The sequence below is a fragment of the Rattus norvegicus genome, chromosome 12 (genome assembly GCF_036323735.1).
Source record: "Rattus norvegicus strain BN/NHsdMcwi chromosome 12, GRCr8, whole genome shotgun sequence".
In the NCBI taxonomy this organism is placed as follows: Eukaryota; Metazoa; Chordata; class Mammalia; order Rodentia; family Muridae; genus Rattus; species Rattus norvegicus.
The window spans coordinates 44,801,033-44,824,200 of record NC_086030.1 but is presented as its reverse complement, the minus strand read 5'-3'; the positions used below and the strand labels follow the sequence as shown (position 1 = coordinate 44,824,200).

Below are 23,168 nucleotides of genomic sequence, written 5' to 3'. Positions count from 1 at the left end.
TTCTCAGCACTTTGACCCCTTGTGACCTATGCATTAACTCCTGCCCACTGCACAAGATGCTTCTTTGGCCGCGCTTGAGGGCAGCGCCCGCCAATCTATGCATATAAATATAAATATTTAGAAGGCAGTTTGACCCCACGTGCACTTAGCAAAACAGTAGTAGGCTCCCAGGCTTGTGCCCGCGACCTCCGCAGCCATCGGCTTTGACCAGGTTTATAATGCCAGACTTGAATTCCCTCCTGAGCACTTCTCGTGAGTTGGTTTGCGTGTGTTTGCGTACTTACCTATTTTGCAGTGTTGCGTATTAAACCCAGGGTTCTGCACCAGCTGTGAAAGCCGCTTGCCATTGGTTACATCACCAGCCTCCAACCGGCCGGGTATGCTGGCTATGTTATGCCACCTTGACACAAGCCAACTGAAAGAAGGGAATCTCGGCTGTGAAAATGTCTCCATAAGATCCAGCTGGGAGGCAGCGCATTTTCATAATGAGTGATTGATGGGAGAGGGCCCCGCCCATTGTGGGTGGAGCCATCCCTGGGTTCTGTAAGAAAGCAGGCTGAGCAAGCCATGGAGAGCAAGACAGAAAGCAGCACTCCTTCATGGCCTCTGCATCAACCATGGGGAGGGGAAGGGAGACGGGGAGGGAGAGGGAGACAGAGAGACAGAGAGAGAACAGAGAACAGCCAAAGGCATCTGGAAGAGTCCAGAGAAGAGAGAAAAGGAAGTAGACCAGACATGACCAGGGCTATATTCGAGAGAACAGAAGGGAGGGCCCAGAAACCTTGCCTTTAAAAGGGTGGTCGGGGATGGCATCGTGCAGGAAGAGGGAGAGAGGTAAAAGGGGCTAGAGGGCTAGCAAGGGGGTTTTGAATAGGGACTGTAAAGGTTTTGATATGCAGCCAAAGTATAGGTCTATAAGAGATCCACATGTCCCTCTCCCAGAGGCCACAGAAATGACTTCTTTTAGCGGACAGGAACCCATGTCATAGGTTCCTGAGGGAGGCTGGCTTTTATATAACGTCCAGAAATCCTTCCACAGTCCAGATTGAGCAGGGCCAAGATTGCCATCTATGGACATATGCACCTCCTGAGACCTAACAGGGCACATCTGCACTCCTGTTATTTAGAAGCGGAGGCAGGAGGATAAGGTCTGCCTTGGATATATAGTGAGTTTGAGGCCAGCCTGGACACCAGGCCCTATACCTCAAAAATAAAACAAAGCCGAACAAAACAAAAGCCGTATGAGGCTATGTTTTAGGCTTTTAGTGCTGTGAACAGACACCATGACCAAGGCAACTCTTATAAAGACAGTATTTAATTGGAGCTGGCTTACAGGTTCAGAGGTTCAATTCATTATCATCAAGGTGAGAGCAGGGCAGCATCCAGGCAGGCATGGTGCAGGAAGAGCTGAGAGTTCTACATCTTCATCTGAAGGCTGCTAGGAGAAGGCTGACTTCCAGACAGCTAGGATGAGGGTTTTAAAGCCCATGCCCACAGTGACTCCAACAAGGCCACACCTCCTCCAACAAGGCCACACCCACCTCAACAGGGCCACACCTCCTCCAACAGGGACACACCTCCAAATAGTGCCACTCCTTGGGACAAGCATATTCAAACCACCACAGGCTAGAATCATATCTCTCTCTCTCTCTCTCTCTCTCTCTCTCTCTCTCTCTCTCTCTCTCTCTCTCACACACACACACACACCAATCAAACTGTGGTCGTTCAACCATTCTCCCCCTTAAACCTCCCTGGATTATTTTAAGTGTCCTTCCAACATTACAACATTCCACCTCCAATATTCTTCTGTGTACAACTCCTTATTTATGTGTCCGCGTGTTCTTATGTGTGTTTATGTGCACCACGAACATGCAGGTGCCCTCAGAGGCCAGGAGAGGGTGTGCACATCCTGGAGCTGGACTTACAGGCTGTTGTACAGAGCCTCCCAGTGCGGATGCTGGGCACTGAGCCCTCTGATGCTCTGTAAGAGCAGTAAATGCTCTTAACCGCTGAGCCGCCTCTCTAGCCCTTTATTTCTTTATTTTTAGTAAGTGGTGAGTACTTGCTCTTCAAACTCAGACTCCCATGCTAGCTATTCCTTAACCAGGTATTTCCTAGAACAACAAATGAAAACACTTATACACTGAGTGAGTCCTTGAAGCAGCCACTGAGGGAGACACCTGCTTGCAGGAGCTCCCGGGGTGTCACTGAAACTTTCTCTTCCTCTCCCTTCCTCCCTCGGTGGCTTCCTGTTACTTTTGTCCGGAGCCCAGTTTGTACTAATACTCAGTGTAGCTGAGGATAACTTTGAACTCAAGACACTGCTGGTCCTACCTCCCAAGTACCGAAGGACCCAACACCCCGTTTGAAGGCCTACTCAGCTCCACGGTCTCAAAGAACGAGCTAATTGGAATTGGAGGTCGCAGGGCCGATGGTCCTGGCTGGGTTCGAAAACATAACTCACAGGGAAGAGACCATAGCATGGGTTTTAGTCTTCCACCATTCACATCTGTTTCAAAAGGTGACCTGGCGGGCTGCTTCGGACCAAAGGCTTGCTGGGTCACGTGGCATCTGAATAATGACAAATTGAAATAAAAGGAGGGGCACCTGACGACTCCTAAAGTTTGGAAAAGACTTTTGTTGTAGATGTAAATAAGATAGACAGAGGGAGCGCCACTGGCCTAGACAGATGGCCAGGGCCAAGAGACTAAGACCAAAATGGCTGAGGTATGTAGGGAATCAGGCTGGCGGGGGAGGGGAAGTGGAAGCCCAACCGGTGAGGGTGGGGAGAAGAGACTTAGGTAGGGGGCGGGGCGAAGTGTGCTGGGTGGAGCCACAGGCCTTGAGTGATGTTGGGAGAGCTGGGTGGCTATGGAGTGAGACTTGTCTTGGGTTTGAGACCCAACAGCATTAAGCCGAGATCGTATGCTGACGAGGAAAGGATGTTCCAGAGAGAAGGAACAGAATACTCAGAGCCTCAGAGGTAGGAAAGGCTCGGGGTATCAGAAGACCGAACGAACTTTAAGGCGGCTGAAATTTCCAGCTCCCCAGGCCCTCTGGGAAACCCAGAGACCAGGCAGTCCATCCTCCCTTCCCTCCTCTGGCTTCCATGCTGCTTTTCATAGGAAAGCGAGGCGTGTCACAGGCCAAATTGAATAAGCCCCTCTAATCGACCGTCTCCACTTCTCAAATACGATTTGAAAGCCTAACGTGGATTTATTGGTCCCCTAAGGTAGAGGCAGGTTCTGTTAGCAGCACGGCACACCCAGTACCCTGGGAGAATGAGCGAGCGCAGATGCGTGGGACTCAGAGATGCAAGGGTGGAGCACGAGGAGGTGCATTTGGGAGAGAAGAGATTGGGGAGTGGAAATATGTTTTCTAGCCTCGCTCCGTTACAATCAACAACAGCAGAGAAAGCGTCTCCACGGGGTTATGAAAAATTCATTAGTAGCATGCTAGAGGGCTGAGAGGCCGGCCATTGTTTGATTAGATTAGCGAGGATGAGAGCAGTCCTAAATGAACTGAGATTAAGAGTCGGACTCCCCCCTCAGCCAGTCCTCTGTGTATAATCAAGGCTTCTTCCAGCCAGCCATCTTTGTTTGTCTACTGAGCTGGGCAGGGGCTGGTTCGGTACAGAGGAGGGGTCTTGGAGGGGTCTCGGGGACTCCAGCTCCAACCGTTGCCTAGCTGCTGCCCTCCTGTTTCAGAGACCTGTTTTCTTTCTCTTGAGTCTTCCAGAATCGAGAACCTGTAACACAGGTGCAGCGTTTGAGCCCAAGGAATAGTTTTGGGAGGGAAACCGGGCAAAGCCTGATAACTCACTCAGCAAGCATTCTAGGAGACAGACCACCAGAGATCAACAGAGAGAGTTATGTGGCCTGCTGGCAGGCCCTTAATCCCATTACTCTAGAGGGAGAGGGAGGAGGATCTCTGTGATTTGAGGACAGCTTGGTCTACCTAGCAAGTTCTGGGCCAGCTAGCTAACACAGGGAGACTCTGTCTGGCGGTTGTGGAGAGACCTGGAGAGACCGCTCAGTGGTCAAGAACACTCATGACCCTTGCAGAGGACCAGAGTTTCCGGCATCCACGCGCTGGCTCGCAATTGTCTGTAACCCCAGTTCAGAGCATCTGATGCCCTCTTCTAGCTTCTGTGGGCATTGCACGCACATGGTGCACAGATGTACACATAGGAAAAACACTTATACATATAAAAAAAAATCTTAAAAACAAAACAAAACAGAGCTAGGGGACCAGTTCTGTAAAGCAGCCTACCCTTAAATCTGATATTCAACTTCAATCCACAGATCCAACATGAAAAGCCAGGTACAATAACTACTTGTATTCCTAGTCACCCAGCAAGTTCTGGGCCAGTGAGAGACTCTAGCTCAAAACCTAATGTGGACAGCTGTTAAGGAATGACTCTGGAAGTTGACCCCTGACCTCCACGCACATGAGGGTGCTGTTAAATCTGAGAGGAGGTGGGGCTTGCAGAGCCGGCTAATCAGGAAAAGGTGCCAGCACCTAAGTCTGACCACCTGGGTTTGATCCCCAGACCCACAGGGTGGGAGAGAATTGACTCCTGCCCTCTGATCCTCTTCCTCCACAGGTGTGTGTGCCCCTCCCCCCATCAAACAAGAATTTTAAAATATAATAAATAATGGAGATGACGGGTGTGTATCTGGGAGAGGTGGCATTTGAAAAGAGACACTGTGCCCCTCGGGGGAGAAGAGACTCGGAATGAGGGGACAGCTCATGCAAAGGTCCTGTGGTTTCAGGAACAGCCGGGAAATGTGTGTGACCAGGAGGGAGGATTAAAAATCATGTCAGGATGTGAACGGGGGCTAAATCATAGAATCCAGTGAAGATCTAGTAGGGAGAGACAGACTGAAATGTTTGGGGCAGAGGAGCCACACAGGCTGCCTGGAGTTTTCATGCCTCCTTCCTCGAAGTGGGTTGAGAACAGACACCCCAAGCAATTAGAGGCCATGAATTGGGGGATGGCTCTTCGCAGACTGGTGGACTGTGGTTGGATGCTGGTTACATTTAGCAGCTTAGAAACTTAGTAACTTAGCAGTTACTGGGAACAGGGTTTGGTCCTTGCCAGCCGTGATTGAAAAAACAAAAGCAATAATAATGATAATAATAATAATAACAACAACAACAATAACAATAAAAAACCATGATAGAAATTTATGGCTACTGTCATCTGAACTCTTTTGGTTGCAAGAAATAGAAATGGACTCAATTCTGCTGTTCCTTGATGCATATAACTGGGGAGTTTTGGGGTAGCACCAATTCAGCTGGGACCCAGCTACTTAGAGGTTAGGGGTAACCCCAGCTCTCAGCTCCAGCTCCTTCCAGGTGTATTCGGCCAGGCAGGTCCTCTTTGTGGAGACAGAGTGGCTGCTGGGAGCCAAACACAGGCATCCTCTCCCCTCAGCACCATACAGCAAGTTCACACTTACTTCCACCTGGCTCCCGTGGACGGGTGGGGCATCCTTCTCACCTGTCAGGTATGACCATTTCTCTGTTCTGAGACTTAGGAAGACAGATTGCTTTCGTGGGTCAGTTCAGGGAGTGAACTCGGCCCTTCCCAAGTGCCATGGACCAGACATGGTTCCCCAAAGGAGAGGTAGCCGCTGTTCCTAGAGGCTGTGGTGGGAGCGACTGGAAGAGACAAGTTTTAACAGGTGTGTCTATGAGCCTCCATCTGGGATAGTAGCCATTGTAGACAATCAGAGCCTGGAACTACGGCCATTTTTGAGCAGTCTGATGTGGGTGCCGGGAGCCCAACTTGATCCTCTGCAAGAACAGCCAACGCTCTTAGTGGCTGAGCTATCTCTCCGCCCCCATAAGTTACATTTTGAAACACCATTTAAAGCTCCGTGGGTTTGGATCACAGTGTTGCCTCTTCTAGATGTGAGCTGTAATCTCGATGCAACTGGGTAAAGGATGCATTTGTTACAGGTGTCTCTCCCAGCCGTCCAGGTCTCAAGTCATTGTCTGTGACATTGCCTGTGGGCTTATGCCATAACCCTCCCTCTGCCCAGACACTTCAGCCCAGTGTGGCCAGACATAATCTGGCCTTCTCTTCTTTGTTGGAGACAGTAAATATGAAGAAGACCAGAGCATAGAGCCTAGGTCTTTATTCTGCCCCTCACAGCCCTTCTGTGAATTGGGCGGTCTTATGAAGCCTAGAGGATCCTGGGAGAGTTAAGGTTCAAGTTTACTTAACCAGGACTTCACGATGCAGCTGGTCAAGGGGTGGCGGATATAATGCTGCCCAACTGGACTCTCAGGTAAAGGACAACTAGTCTCAAGTATGCCTAGGCATACAAATGGGTATACGTATGCTATAAATGATATTCTCGTACAAAAGCACAAATGGCACAGGGAGCCCCATCTCGTGCAATGAATAAGCGCTAATTAAAAAAAAAAAAAAAACCAAAAACGTGTGCATCTGAAACTCAAGGTCCCCTGCATCCGGCTCCCCGTCTCTGTCTCTGATGGAGTGCAGGGCTTTGAACGTGCTGGGATGGCTCTCTCTAACAGTGAGCACCATTGCAAAAAGGTGTTGATCACTCAAGATAACGAGAAAGTTGACAATGGTTGCTCCTGACTAGCTGTCTGGAGTGATGAAGAACCATGAGCTGTAGGTGGGTGGCTTTTGGTGATTTTAGGATGGATACGAGTTTACCAGTGAGCTGTATCCCTTGTCCTGGTTTTATTGTTACTTTTTTTTTTTTTTTTTGGACCATTATTTTGTTAGCTTTCCATTGCGTGGACAAAAAAAAAAAAAAAAAAAAAAACGCCTGAGGAAAATCAGCTTATAAGGATGAAAGGTTTCAGAGTCTCAATCCATAGCTGGTCTCTGCTGCTTTCGGGTCTATGGAAGGACAGAGGGAGACAGGCAGGAGCAGGTCCCAGAATCCTTTTCAGGGCACACCCACAGGAGCCTAACTTCCTCCCTTCAGACCTTACTACCTAAAGACTCTACCACTCACCAACATGTCTCCAGGCTGCTGAACCAGCTCAGCCTGTGGGCCTCTGGGGACACCATAATGGTGGTTCTGTGGCTGAGTTTGAATTCCTGAGTCTTACCTCTCTGTGGCTTCCTGTGGGTGTGCACCAACCACACAGGATGCGAACGGCACTATCAAGAATGTTACATTTTACATTTAATTCTGGGTTGATGCGCACACTCACAGGGGAGGCCACCGATCCTCTGGAGCTGGAAGTAGAGGCAGCTTTGAGCTGTCTGATGTGGGTGCTGGGAACCCAACTCGATCCTCGTTCCAAGGTTCCAGCCATCTCTCTAGCCTATACAAATTGCGTTTTAAATTGGCATTTAAAGCTATGCGGGTTTGGATCCCAGCCCTGTCTCTTCTCTACGTGACTTCACCAGTTGGTCAATGAGCCCGAGATCTGCCTGTCTCCACCCTGAGGGTTACAGGCGTGACTGTTACAGGCTGTTTCTATGGCTCCTGGGTATCGAACTCAAGTACTCCACACACTGAGCCTTTGCCCCAGTCACTCCTGCCCCACATGTAAGAACTGTTGCTTAATATGCTGGGTCATAAGAGTTATGCTATGGGGGTGCTTAATATGCTGGGCCTGGGTCTCTCCTAAGGCTCTCCATGGGCGGCAGCACTAGCGCCCCTTAGAGGTTGACAGGAGATGGCAGTCAGCTGCAGTCCCGCACTTTCCACAGAGGGATTTTACCATCAGCAAGGGCCACATGCTCCGTCAAGTTTGAGAAACAAGAGTCTGGTCAGCTACATAGGCTTTTCTCTTTCTCTTTCTCTTTCTTTTCTTTTCCTTTCCTTTCTTTTCTTTTCTCTTCTTTTCTTTCTTTTTTCTTTCTGTGGCAAAATATTCACATTTTCACTGACTTAGTGCACAATCGAATGACATTAACTATTATGGCAATAATATCACCACCCAAACTCCCTCTGTTCCTCCCCCCATAGAAGCCCCTATGCCCATTAAACAAGAACTCCCTCTCCACCTGTATACCCCTCCTCTCCACCCCCAGCCTCTACTTTGCATTTTGGAATTTTCCTCTTCTAGGCACCACATGTAAATAGATTAATACAATACTTATTTTTTGAGCCCGTTTTCTGGCACTTATGTCTTCTGGGTTTGTTCATGTTGTAGCGGGAATCATTACCTCGTACCTTTTCTATGGCTGTGTAATATTCCGTCCTGTGGTATATTTGTTGTTTCTTGCCTCTATGAGAAATTGCCAGAGTAAAACAACGAAAGAGAGGAGGGATTTATTCGTGATTGACGGCTTTAGAGGCTTGGGCTGATGGCCACGTGACTACTGCAGAGAGGCAGAGCATGTGATATACAGGAAAAGACCAGGGACAAGCTACACTTTTTTTTTTTCTTTGAGACAGGGTTTCTCTGTGTAGCCCTGGCTGTCCTGGAACATACTCTGTAGATCAGGGTGGCCTCCTACCCACATAGATTCGCCTGTACCTGCTTCTGGAGTGCTGGGGTTAAAGGTGTCTGCCAATACTGTCCCAAGTAGGAGAGGGTGGTCCCCCGGAAGCTACAGAGTTTAAAAGCATGCATACCCCTCAGTGGCATGTTTCCTCCAAAGGTGGCCCACCCAGCTGCCAACACACAAAGAGATTCACCAGTTGGTGAAGTTGGAGCCGTCACTGTCCACTCGAGCCTTCAGAGGACATTTCTATACTCGATCCATGACGCACAGACATGCCACTGACTTTTGTTTCCCATGAGAGTGCCCCTGAACCCCACGTGACTGCAGCTGCAGTACACGTGTGTGCACATGGGATAAACACATGGTACTACAACAGATGAGTTTGACCATGTCTCGCTAAGTGAAAGAAGACACGCTGTGATTCCAATTACACCCCTAGATCTTCAAAATCCTGGGGAGAGAAAGCAGAACGTCTGTTTCCCAGGGTCGAGAATGTCACTGTGTGTCAGTGCCAAGGTCCTGGGACTGGTGGCACAGCAGTGCCGGTGAACTCAGTGGCATGAATCAGGGTACTTACAAGGATGGATTTTACTGTGCAGTAAACAAAAGGGGAAACGGGGGTGGGGGGGAACAGCTTCCTGGGCACTGGTTTTACACAGGCGTGTGGTGGCTTCCTGACCCTGATACTTAGTCGGTGCCTGAGAAAACAATTTGGTCCTCTGTTTGCTTTTAAATAATGCTAAATTCACTACGCACCAGGACCAGTGTAACTGGGTGCTGGATCGAGTGAGTGAGCCGGTTAAACCCTTCCCTTTGACAATGCTGGCTTTATCCATGCGGTCAGATAAATACCTCCGACACACAACTAAATGGAGGAGCCACAGAGCAGTCTAGCAATTCTCAAAATGACACACAGCTCATCGTGGCGGAGGTGGGATTGGAGAACCTCAGGACATAAGGACGGACAGGGGTATGTGTTCTGCCCCTCAAGGTGCTTGCCAAAGTTGGTCTAGCTTAGATAGCTACGGGGTTTTCTGAGACAGCATTTTGTTAGGTAGCCCAGGGGGGCTTCAAGCTTGAACCGCTTTGTACAGCGTTGCATTTTCCTAGTGTTTCTTGGAGGGTGTGGGAGGGTGAAGGTCACTGGTCTGTTGTTGCCAAGAATGACCATCTGTGTCTGTTTCTCCTGTGGCTGTGGGTGAGCCTTCTTCAAGTGTGAGTGCAGATTTTTGACCAGGAGGATGGGTCACTGGAGGAGCTTCGGAGGTGCCCAGGGCTCTTGCAGAGGCACACGGGGGCACTGGCTGGGTCCCTCCATCGCCACCAGCCATTATCTTATCCAAAGCTGCAGAACTTAATGCAAATCGAATTTGCCTCTGAAGCTGTAGCTTCCAGAATCCTAATTGAGAGACGCTTATCAGGCACTTTGAGTGCTGTCCGCAGGGGCTGTTTTGAGCATCACAGCAGGCAGGAGGGCTCCCTCCCTGTCAGCAAGTGACCAGGGCATCTGCGTGTGCAGCAGAGGAGAGGGTGCCCCGGGCGGATGCTTTGCCTTAGGATGCAAGCTGAGGAACAGCTGCGGCGAGTGGGACTTGCTTCTCCTCTTTCTACGTGGTTTGATTCCATATACAAAGGAAGCCACTGCGTGATCTCCTGGGCGGCACGTTCATGTGTGCACACACAGATGTAGACAGACACACAAACACACACAGGAGCGCACAGATACAGACAGACAGACAGACAGATGTACACGTATGTACATACAGACTCGGACAGATAAGCACACACACACATACACATGTACATAAACACATAGACTGACACACACATGTATATACACATGTACATAAACACATAGACTGACACACACACATATATACACACACACAGGTACATAAACACATAGACTGACACACACACATATACACACACACAAAGGCAGAGAGACAGACAGACATACATATGTTGTTTCTCTGCTTCTCTGTCTGTCTGTCTGTCTGTCTGTCTGTCTGTCTGTCATCTCGGGTATGTGGATCTTATTGTTTTGCTCATTAGCTGTGTATCTTGGATCAACTATGATGTTGATTTTCCATCTTGGGGGATGACGGGTCCTTAAGACCTGCCTCGTGGGCAGGCTGTGATGAGAGGGTAAAAGCTGAGCCTTGTTCAACTGTGCCGGAAGTGATGATAAGTGATGTTCTAGGCATGGCTGCTGCCATTTTTCGGACGTGAGGTGTGCCAGATAACTACCGTGTGTGGGTATATTAGAGGAAAAACTCTAAAATTAACTAAAACTGTGGACACGAGGGGCTGCCGGGATGGCTCAGTGGTTAAGAGCCCTCGCTGCTCTTGCAGAGGACCTGGGTTCAGTTCCCAGCACCCACATGGTGTCTCGCACAACCAGCTCTAACTCCAGTCCTGGAGATCCCACAGCTTCCCCTGGCTTCTCCTGACGCTGCGTGCCTGCGGCACACAGAGATACACAGGCCAAACATCCACATTCATAAATAATAATAAAAACTCTCACCACGAGCCATCTTCCCCTTCGTGAACAGAGATCATAGGAGACAATTTCTGCTACTTTTATCATTATTATTATTAATTAAACGTTTTCCGTGACAGTTTGAATCAGGTATGGAAGGCATTTTTCCAGAGTAACTCCGTGGCTAGTAGTTCAGTAGTAGGGGCATGTCCGCTGAGCCCCTCTCCCACTCACGGCTATTGTGAGGGCCCCCTGCTTTGATTTCAGGATTACACTGTTCATGCTGTGTCTAAAGGACGGAATTTGTCAGCCTGCCTCCCAGTCTTCCGGCTCTGACATCCTTCCCGTCCCCTCAGCGCTCCCTGAACTTTGGAGGGAGGGATTCTATTAGATAACTTAGTTAGTGACGAGTTCCCATCCTGCACTTGGGCAGCGTCTCGGGCAGACATGACTCTCTGCATTCTCCACCAGTTCATGGCAAACGAGAGGTTTTTCTGCTTACGGTTGTCAGGAGCTTCTGTCTCGCTGGCTGCACAGAGCCAATGAGGAATGGGAAGTTCCTGAGGCAGCAGGGGCTGAAGGGAAACCCCAAGTTAAAATATAACGACTATAATTGCTATTCTGATGTGTATGAGTGTTTAACCTAGCTGCATGTCTGTGCACCGTGTGTGTGCCTGGTGCAGGAGGAGGCCACAGGAGGGCACTGGCTTTCCTGAAACAGAAGGCGTGGAGTTGTGAGTCACTCTGTGGGTTCTGGGATTTGAACCTAGGTCCTCAGGAAGAGCAGCCAGTGCTCTTAACTGATGAGCCATCTCTCCAGGCCCTGTTCTTTTTTTTTAAACCTGAACTTATAGACTTACCTTAAGACAAACAGATAAACCATGCATTTGTGGGCAACACACTCAGCAGGCGACTGTAGTTTTCGTCTCCTTGTTTGTACCACGGTGCTCCGAATGCAGTTTCAGGGATCCAGGAACAAGTAGGAAAGATTCGGTACCAGTTCCTACAGTCTTCCGTTCCCTCTGTGCACACACGGGTCCTTCGTGTGTTTCTTTTCTTTTCTTTTTTTTAAGATTTATTTATTTATTATATATAAGTACACTGTAGCTGTCTTCAGACACACCAGAAGACGGCATCCGATCTCATCACAGATGGTTGTGAGCCACCATGTGGTTGCTGGGAATTGAACTCAGAACCTCTGGAAGGGCAGTCAGTGCTCTTAACCACTGAGCTATCTCTCCAGCCCCCAACCACTCTGTTCTTAGGAGAAGGTTTTTATTGTGAATGAGAGAAAAACATTCAGAGGCATCTGGGAAAGTACAGAGGAGAGAGCAAGAGAAACATATCTGGGGATGGCCAGGGCTTGGAAGTGAGAGAGAGTGAGCTGTGGCGCTAGTGAGACAGATGAACAGAGCGAGGGAAAGGAGAGAGAGGGAGAGAGGGAGAGAGGGAGAGAGGGAGAGAGGGAGAGAGGGAGAGAGGGAGAGAGGGAGAGAGGGAGAAAGGGAGAGAGAGAGAGAGAGAGAGAGAGAGAGAGAGAGAGAGAGAGACAGTGCTCAATCTGGACTCTGGAATGTGTAACAGGCACTGAGATCCCAAGGGAGCCTGGAGGCCAGCATGGGCTTTCATAGGCTATGGTGGGTTCCACCAGAGGAGAATGGGGTTCCTCCAGAGAAGGGTGATGACTCCTTTCGGCAGATGGGAACCAGTTTCCCAAGTTTCTCAGGAGGGCTGTCTTTCTCTAACTACAGAGAGCCTCCTTTAGTCCAGGTCAGGCCAGGTCTAGATGTTTGGACCTCTTGAGAACCAACGACTGCAATCAAAAGCACAAATCCAAGCTGGCTGTGAGCTGCGCCTCACCTGAGCATGGACAGTGACGTGGACTTCGGACAAATCACGTGCTCAGGTGTCCTCAGATGGCTGCGGGAATCTCATGTGTATTGATTTTGAGGTTATGAATGAATTTCAATGTGTAGACTGCAAGCAGAGTGGTCGGCCGTGAGCTCTGAGGCTCAGTGGAGCTTTTCCTAACTCTTTACCCCCCATCTACTCTGAGACCTGTGTCCTATGAGGGGTGTGGCTCTGCAAATAGCGTCTCACTGTGTAGTCCTGGGAGGTCTGGAAAGCACTCTGTACACCAGGCTGGCCTCACACTCACGGAGAGCCTCCTGCTTCTGCCTCCTGAGTGCTGGGATTCAAGGCCCAGCTCATGGTTTTGCTTGTTTGTTTGAGACGGGTCTTGCATGAGGTCCAGGCTGGCCTTGAACTCATCCTCCTCCTGTCTCAGGCTCCCAAGTGTTGGGATGATGGGTGGGTACCGCCCCTGCCAGCTTTGGGCCTTAGGGGGTCTCCGTGCTTGTATTTAAGGTGGTTTGTATCTGTTTCTATTGTCCTGAGGTATGAGTAGTTGTCTGTTAGTACACCTTAGAGCTGTATGGGCACCAGGAGATCAGGTAAATCTTTGAATCCCAGGTCCCTAGTGGTAGCTCTCATGATGCCCAGCGTGGGTTAAATTGTTCAAATACTTTAATCCTGATCGCTGTTCCCCTTGGATTTTTCTTTACGGAATTAATAAAAGGTACTTTCTTAGACCTAAAGGTGATTGACACCCAGCTTTTCAGCTCTAGCGACACGGGCTCAGGGTTGGTTCATGAGGTTGCCTTCATAGCTGACCTTTGATGGATTGGGGAGAATTTCCCAGCAAACTCCCTGGAGTAGTTCTGGGGGTGGGGTTTGTAGGGAGCTAGCTGCTACTTTGAGCCTAAGCTGGGTTTGCCCTGTCTTGAGGTAAGTGGGACTCTTTTGTGGTGTGATTAACAGCCTAAATATACCACTGTCAACACGCTTGCAGAGAGCCAACCTTCCCGAGAGCTTGGGAAGGCACCCCAGCTCCGTCTGGAGCACTCCCTCCATTAGCATCTTCAGGTTCAGGGAAATAAAGCTCTACAACTTCTGTAAATAACTGACATACAAGCACACGTCCGCTGCTCCCACAGCTCCAGTGATTGCTTTTATGAAGGGGGGGTGTGTGTCTCCTTCTGGCCTGTGACCTCATTTTGGAAAATCCAAACTGATTTATTAGTTTACTAGCTCTGCATAAGGTGGGCCTGTTAGAACTTCATCTTCGCAGAAAGTGTTGTCTTCACTAGGGGAGTCTGAAGCTAAGGCAGGCGGCAGGCGTCTGATCGCACCCACTTAACAGCTCGCATCTCTGGGAGCTTTATATTGAGCGACTGCTTGGGCAGAAGCGTCAATATCTCCCTTTCCTGGATGGGGAGGCTGAGGCTCAGAAAAGATAGGTGAGCAGCAGAGGACCACACAGCCTGCAAACGATAGAGTCTAGATCTGCAGGACTTCAAAGCCTGCGCCTTAACTGTCATGCTGGGCGGTGCCTGTAAAAATCTCTTTATAATATGGCCTCGCTCTGTGACCTTGAAGGCGGTTTTTTGAACACTAAATTTGCATATCATTTCCTAGACACTTATTGTATGAATACAGGCAGTTGGGAGTTGGCCTCTGTGGGGGTAGAGAGAACAGCAAGCATGTTTGCACAGTATTGATCATGACCAACAGTGCCTGAGTTCTCTCTCTCCTCTCTTTCTCTCCGTCTGTCTGTCTCTCTTTCTCTTTCTCTCTGTTGCATATGTGCCTGTGTGTGCATATATGTATGTGTGTGCGTGAGAGATAGGTGGACGGAGAGGAGAGACAGAGGGGGAGAGAAAGAGAAAAAGAGAGAGAGAGAGAGAGAGAGAGAGAGAACAGAGAGAAGAGGGAAGGAGAGAGGGAGAGAGAGAGAATGGAGACCTGAGGTTGATGGTTGATGGGTTGATGTCAAATATTTTCCTCTTCCCTCTGCTCCCTCTCCCTTTCCCTCCCCCTCCCCCATCTCTCTCAACCCTGAGCTCACCAGCCCAGCTGTCCACCTAGTTCTCATTTCTACCTCACCCACCGGCTTTCCCATGGCAGCCCCGGGGCTCTGACCTCTGGTCCTCACACTTGCAAGGCCGTTCCCGAGCTCAGAAGTGTGGGTCTTTGATGAAGCCAGTGAACCGTGGGTGGGTTAGTCACTAGAGTGACAGGAGCAGCTTCCATAGTCTCCGGACACGGACCACCCAGGGTCTGCCTAGCCATTCATCATCACAAGCTGTGCTGTGTGGAGTGGCAGGGCAGGTGATTTATATCCTGGCCTGTTAGGTTCAGAGCCTTCGATGCTCCGTGCTCTGCTCCTCCTGACCTGTGCGCCCCTGCTCCCCTGCTCAAGGCAGCTAAGACCTAAAGAAGATGCAAAAAAAAAAAAAAAAAAAAAATCCAGATTAATAATCTTATACTTTGGGCCTCGTGGGCAATATGGACCATTTCTTTCTTGCTGTGGACTTGTGCGACCTGAGCCACCAGAGAGCACCAGATCAACATCAGGCATGGTTTTTTTTTTTTGTTTTTTTTTTTTTGGTTCTTTTTTTTTGGAGCTGGGGACCGAACCCAGGGCCTTGCGCTTCCTAGGTAAGTGCTCTACCACTGAGCTAAATCCCCAACCCCCAGGCATGGTTTTAAAAAGACCGGGGGTGGGGGGGTGGGGGGGTGGGGGGTTGGGGAATGAGAGGATAGAGGACAACAGGACCGGGAGAGGGCAGGGGGAGGGCGGGGGAGGGCGGGGTCTGTGGCTGGCATCTAAAGAACTTGGGTATGGGAACTTCAGCTTATTGTCAAATACACTACATGCTTTGGGGAACAGCGGGAGAACTGAGGGGAAAGTTCATGGTCAGGAGCGGGGCATGGCCGGAGGCAGATGTTAGGAGTAGGATTTAGGAGAACAAATAAAAGTCTCCAGGGCATTCATCGTGTGGATGAGGCAGTGGCTGATCGCAGTCCATTGCAACTGTCACCATCATCAGGGCAGCTGCGACCACTGGCAGGGGCCTGATCTGACCTACTGACCTCCTTCAGAGACAGTTGGGTGGGGATGGTCAGTAGACCCTCAATGGAGAGTCCTGCTCTCCCTGTGCCTCCCAGCCATGAGTATGTGATTCTGTCCAAACGGCGAGTCTCCAGGGAGCTGGAGTATTAACTGTGGGAGACTAATTGAAGTGGGGACTCCACCTATGCAGCTGTGGTGCACTATTCCATACTGGGTGAGGCTTTCAGGGTATGGCTGCGTTGGGGTTCCCCTCGCTTTGTAAGGGAGCCCAATAAACTCAGTAGTTCCTCAAGTTTCACTCTCTTGGAATCTTAGGTTTGTCATCTGGCTCTATAAGGAGGGACCTTTGTTTACATCTCCCCAGGGAAGGAGCTTAGCCACACCTCCTAGATGCCACTCTCCCACTGTCCTTGCCTCGGTATCTGGGAAACCCCGTGTGGGTTCTTGGCTTCCTCTTTTCTTCCGAAAGCCACACATAGTGGAGTTGATTCTACTGGGGCAAGAGAGTAAGGCTCAAGGTCTGTGGAAGTGGGGAGGGGTAGTCGTGGTGCTGAGACTGGAAGCAGACGACCCTGAGTGCGTTCCAGCCAGGATTTCAGGTTTTACACATTTTCTCCTCATTTTCAAAGTCAGACAGCTACGGTGACTTGAAAAGGGGATTGGCGTGGGAGCCGTTCATTCGTGTTGGTCACCTGCTGCTGAGGCGAGAAAGAACTCAGAGAAGCCACAAGGTGTGGCTTCAGAGCCTGGGCTCCCAGGCAGCATCTGCAGCTGGAGCGTTCCACCCAAGCGCATGCGCTGTGTCCCGGCTTCCCAAGCCTTGTTACTTTATTAGTAAAGGAAAACAGTCTCAGATACCTCCTACATGTTATTATTTTTCTTATATTACTTAAATAGCTACTGACACAAGTTAATATAATCTCATTAAATTATATTTATTTAGTTGTTCCTGTGTGCATGTGGCCTTGTGTGGAGCTCAGAGGACAGCAGGAGGAAAGAGTTCCCTCCTACCGGTTCTTGTTGGCCTGCCTGCTTGCAAGACCAGTTTAGCTTGGATATTTATTAAGGTCTAGAGACTCTCTGTGTGATGACCTAGTTGAGGCTATGTTATCAGACGTGGTGCATAGAGCAGGCTGGCCAATCCTTAGCCTACGGTGAGCAGAGTAGCTGACCACAGTGGAGGACAATCCATCCCCAAATATCCGGGGAGCCCAGGTTAAAACTCTCCTGTCCACACCAAGGCATAGCGTCTAATACATTCCACAAAGACGCCCAACAGCACTGAAGGCCGAGAACCAGCATGCCCAAACTGAATACAGGTGCTTTTGCAAAACCAGGTCATGCTATCGCCTGACATCAACGATGCAGATATTTTGCTGAGAATAAACTGCTCATTAAAATTCAACGGGCCCAGCCTGCTTTGGTGTGGGTCATTTGGTCCCTGGTGAGCCTCAGGCCCGTGCTTAGTTGGTGGCTTAGTTTTTCTGAGGCGTGAAGAGTAATGGACCATAGGAGTGACTATATTTGGTCTTCACTCAGGGGATTGGGCGTGATCCTTGTATTGAATCTACTGAAGTTCGATTCTCATTAGCTGGTGATAATTAAAGTGGCGTGGCTCAGTGCCAACTGTGTTATAAGTTAGAGCAGCCGAGGGCCCCAGGCAGCACTGGCTTTTAACGTGGGTGTCCAGGTCACCTAGCAGGTACATGACCTAGGTCCCATTCTGAAAACTTACAATGTAACAATGAAATAATACTTGAATAAAAATGTAAGATTTTATTTGAAAACACTTCTGGCAGAGAGGAGATGTCTCAGCGGTTAAGAGCACTGGCTGCTCTTCCGGAGGACCCAGGTTCAATTCCCAACACCCATGTGGTAGATCACAACCGCCAGTGTCAGAGGATCTGAGCCCCCCTCTTCTGGCTTCCATGGGCACCAGATATGTACACGGTGTGCAGACATGCACGCAGGCAAAACATTCAGGCATGTAAGATAAAAATAATTGAAATCGGGGTTGGGGATTTGGCTCAGTGGTAGAGTACTTGCCTAGCAAGCGCAAGGCCCTGGGTTCGGTCCCCAGCTCCAGAAAAAAAACAAAAACAAAAAACAAACAAACAAAAAAAAACACCCCAAAAAATAATTGAAATCTATGAAAAATTATCAAAAAATAAAAAAAACCTCCCTAGTAGAGCATGCCGGTGCACACATCTTAGTCCCAGCACTCAGGAAGCAGAGGCAGGAAGATCTCTTCGAGTTCCATGCCTGCCAGGGTCACAGAGTACCTTATCTCAAAAGCTGAAGAAAAACTTATTTTGAGACAGAGTCTCATTTTGAAAGCACAGCCATCCTGCTGCCTCAGCTTCCCATGCCGGGATTCCGAGTGGCCTTCACTTAGCAGTGCATTTTTGGGGTGGGGGACAGTGCTGTGGGGTGGAGCCTACGATTGCAGACATGCTTCAAAGATGCTCTTCCACTGGCGCACAACCTCAACGTCATCAACCACGCCCATGTTTGTCGCATGCGCATGCGCTGTAGATGCTCTTCCATGGGCGCAAAACTCCAACGTCATCAACCACGCCCATTTAGTGCTTTGTTATTCAGAGTGACATGTTTCAGTATGAGACATTTGGTTTGTTGTCTTACACGCTGTGCTTTCATTGTAGTCACCCTGTATTTAATCTCGTCCCTGCCCCCATGTTGCCTCCTCCCTTCATCTTCCAAATAAACCCTTTCTATTTGTCACATATAATGCCTGTCTTTACTATTTGTGTACCGTCCCCCCTCCCCCAGTTCCTATTCCACCTAATATAATGATCTCCAATTCTGTCCTTTCTCTGTGAATGACAATTTTGGTGCTAAAAGCATTTTATTTATTGACTGATTGTGCATTGGTGTTCTTCCTCCGTGTATGTCTGTGTGACAATCTAAGATTCCATGGAACTAGAATCATAGATAGTTGTGAGCTGCCACGAGGGTGCTGGGAATTGAACCCCAGTCCTTTGGAAGAGCAGCCAGTGCTCTTAACCCCTGAGCCATCTCTTCAGCTCAACTTTTTCTTCTTGATGGCAGGATAAAACCCCATACACTCACGTCATATTTTCTCTTTTTATTTTAAAGGTTTCTTTTTATTTTACGTCTTTGAGGGTCTGCCTAGCTACCTGTGCACTGTGGGCACGTTTGCTGCCCACAGAGGCCAGCTGAGGGCACCAGATCCCCTGGAACTGGAATTAGAGGTGCTTGTGAATCATTGTGTGGGTGCTGGGAACTGAACGTGGGTCCTCTCTCTGCAAGAGCTACGAGTGTTCTTAATTCCTAGGCCATCTTTCCAGACTTGGGTCACAGTACCTTTCCTTTTATCCATCTGTTGATGGGAATCAAGGCTGAATTCATAACTTTGCTACCCTGAGCAGGACTGCAGTAACACGCAGGTGGGCAGATGTCTCTGTGGTTCCTTCATGTATGTCCTCAGAGGCTGCATAGCTGCAACATATGATTGTTACACAGTAATGTAGAATTCCTGTATGGAGTTAGAGGAGACTCCTGGGAATTCATCTGGGGACCCCTTGAGCCTCCACATATCCTGGTTTCCAGATATGGTGGTGTCATGTCAGAACAGGCTAGATTATTCTCTCTCTCTTTCTCTCCCTCTCTCTGTCTCTGTCTCTCTGTCTCCCTGTCTTTCTGTCTCTCTCTCCCTCCCTCCCCCATATGTTGGTGGGGGTTGGGGGAGAGAGCTGGAGGTTGGCCATTTCCTCCAAATCCACTCAGTGCTAGAGAAGGTGATGCCGAGTGTGGTATCTGTGGTGGAAGACATCTGAATTCTTCGGTGAGCCTCGGGGGAAGATGTCAGAGAGGAGGTGACATTAGAAGCGGGTCTTGGAAGAAGTGAGATTGTTTTAGCATTTACCTGTCTGGACCTGTGGGAAAGACAGAGGGAAAAAGACCCAGGGATTTTTCTGGGAGTCAGGTCCGTGACAGCCTATTGACAGAGATCCTTCTGTGATGCCCAACACTGTTCCCTCACTTTCCAATCTCTGTAGAATTTAGTTAAATGTCATTTCAAGGAGCAAGCTCAAGGTCACATCAGCTGAGAGACCTGCACCCCAGTATTCATATAAGCTTAGTGTAGCAGACGTCAACATCCCCCTCAAATTCCTGTGTTGAAATCTAAACCCCCAATGTCATGTTGTCAATGTTAAGTGGTAAGAGAGTTATGAGGGTGGGGCCCTTGTGAATGAGATTAGCGGCCCCTCTACAGAGACTCACTGAGTTCTCTCCTTTTCTTTCCACTGTGTGTGGGCACAGCAGGGAGTTGGGTGTCTGTAACCTCGAGAGAAACTTCACCAGACACTGTTGTCCTGCTCTTGGACTTTACTCCTCCAGAACCATTAGAAAGTTGTCTGTTGGTTATAAGTTGTGTAGTCAATAATGTTTTCTCATGGCAATGCATGGAAGCAGAAGGGTTAGTGGGGCTTGTTAGAACTGTGTGTGTTCGTGTGTGTGTGAGTGTGAGCATGTGTGTCAGTGTGTGCACTTGTGTGTGCACATGTGTGCACGAGTGTGTCCATGTGTCTGTGTGTACATGCATCTGTGTGTGTGTGTATGTGTGCACCAGAGGCTGATGTCCAGTCTTCCTTGATTGTTCTCCACCATTCTTTGAGGCCGGGTCTCTCAGTTGAACCTGGATCTTGCTAATATTATGCCTAACCTCACCACCATCTCGCTGTAGGGTTTCCTGTCTCTGTCTTCTGAGAACTGGAATTATGTGGGGACGCCACAACCATCTGGCATTTACATGGGCTCTGAGGATCCGAACTCTGGTGATTGCTTCTTGGGTAACAAATCATTTAACCACTGAGCTGTCTCCCCAGCCTTTTGTTAGATGTTGGACCCTGATTTTTGTCTGGCACAAAGTCACTGTGGGTACATGTCACTGGAACAGTAGTGACTTTGCGTGACTTGTACCTTAGCTGCTGTTGGGTGTTGCTGTCACTGCGTGGCAGCTGAGATCTTGGGTTCCGCCATGTGTCCCTATTGATTAAGTCTATCCCACCCCGACCCCATATCCTCCCCTGAGTTCTCACCGCATGAACACAGCTCACATATGTAGAATGTCATTGCTCTGTACCCTCCTCAGATTATTGGGTTCTTGGGACTGGAGAGATGGTTCAGTGGCTGAATGTATTATTGTTGCCATCGAGGACCTGAGTACAGTTCCCAGCAAACATGCTAAGCGGCTCTCTTAGTCCTGTAACTACAGCTTCAGGAGATGTGAGGTCCTCTTCTGCCCTCCAAGGCACCTGCATTCACACACACACACACACACACACACACACACACACACACACTGGTCCTTAATTAAAAATAAAAGTGGTATGTAACTGGCTCTCATCTGCTACCAGCCCTAGAGGCAGACAGGGGTAGAAAGGGTAGATAAATCAGGACATGCTGGCGGGGTCTGAATATAACTCACAGGGCTTCCTTTTGGGGCAGTGGCTTCTCTGGAAAGTGGTTTCTGCAGTCATGCAAATAGCACAGCTTGGAAGGTATTATTCAGCAGTGGCTAAGTTCCTGAGTCTTCCAGGATCCTCCTAGCTCTGTTTTTATTCGACGCTATAATGGCGCAGCCGAGGAGGAAAAGGGTAACGAGAAGGCACCACGGAAGCTGACTGTGGCCCTATTATGAGAGAGGGGAAAATCCTATGTTTCCCAAATGCTGCGATATGCTCTGCGTGGGCCACCTTCTCAGTCCTTCCGAGGGCACTGCGGTCCTAGTGTGCCCTTGAGATGCCTGCTAGTCAGGGCGGAGTGTGTACCACACCACCCAGGATGCTAGTGGGTAGAGCGCTGGAGCCCACTGCTCAGGATGAAGCCCACTACTTCAGGATTCGGGAAGGACAGAGAGGAAGTCTGGGGGAGGTTAGTATGGTCGGTGCTGGGCTTGCAGACAGAGGGGTAGTGAACCAGGCAATAGAGTCACTCAGGGCAGAGAAGAGGAGTTCATCACTGTACAGTGGTTGTATCTAAGCATCATGACTCGGGTGGCTAATGTACTGGAGATATAGTCTCTCATGGTTCTGGAAGGACAGAACTCCCCAGATGTCTAGAAGTCAATGTTTCAGCAGGACTATGCCCCCACGGAAAGCTGCAGGGGAGGCTCCTGTCTCTTGTAGCACACGGTGGTCTTAGAGTTTCATGGCTCATAGCAGAGCCACTCTCGCCTGTGCTCATTGTCCACACATTGCCTTCCATCTGTCTCTACCTTCTGTCCTATTTCTGTGTCTTACGAGGATGCTCTCACTGGGTTTAAGAACCAGCCTAATACAGTGGGATCCCTCTCATTTCTTCCCATTGTTGTATCCACAACAGATGCTATTTCTAAATAAGGTCACATTTCCACGTTTCACACAGGAGTGGATTTTGGGGTGGGGGGCGTTATCCAGTCCACCGTGCGAACAGGTTGAGAGGCTGAAGGGGCAGAGGCACCGTATGTGGAAGGGACGGATGAGCGAGACAAGGCGTGATGGTTTCTCCATGCACCTAGCTGAGGCTACTGTGTCCTGGATGGGGACATTTTCCTAGGCTTCCTTTACTGCAGTGACACAGGAGTGAGCCACTTACAGCTCAAAGAAACCAGGTCCCTGAGTCCTGGTCCAGAAATGAACTGTACAAATCCCAAGACATTGCCGCTCTGGGGCCTCCTGGGCATGGAGCACTCTGCCTGTTAAGCGGAATCGGGGAGGGGACACAGATGTCATAGCTACCCTGTCTCTACCTGCCCGGGTAGGGCCCCTGTCCTCCAGTGTTTGCCTAGAGGGGACCAGATGAAGGGGAGACAGACAGACAGACAGACAGACAGACAGACAGACAAGGTAAGCTTCCTCTGGCTGCAGGTCCCCCACTCACATCTCCCTTAAAGAAGGGAGTCACAAAGCTGCAGTCATAGAAAAAACGATTCCCTCTTAAGTGTTAAGGCCAGTTCACCGTTCCTTAACATGGGTGCCTTCCCTTCTCTGTTTCGTGCTTTTGAGTCTGACTCCTTGTTGACCATTTGAGACAAGATGTAAACGCGTACATAATTGGCATCCCACAATCCTGTCACCCAAAAGCATTTATGGACATATTTTTTTTTCGGTTTCTTCCCCTCCCTTTTAATATTTTATGTATCTTGTGGGTCAGCGGATGTGTGTGGGGGAGGGGGTTGGGAATGTGTATGGAAGTCAGAGGGTATGGGGGTTGGGGGGAAGGGGTCAGTTCTCTCCTTCCATCATGTGGGTCTTGGGGATTGAACTCACGCCGTCTGGCTTGGCAGCAAACAC

General features: G+C 49.4%; 1 protein-coding gene across 2 annotated transcripts in view; it reads left to right on the top strand.

The window, feature by feature from the left end:
- Window positions 1-23,168, top strand: part of Ksr2 (kinase suppressor of ras 2) — a 385,977-nt gene that overhangs the window by 24,355 nt on the left and 338,454 nt on the right. The gene's annotated exons all lie outside the window — the stretch shown is intronic.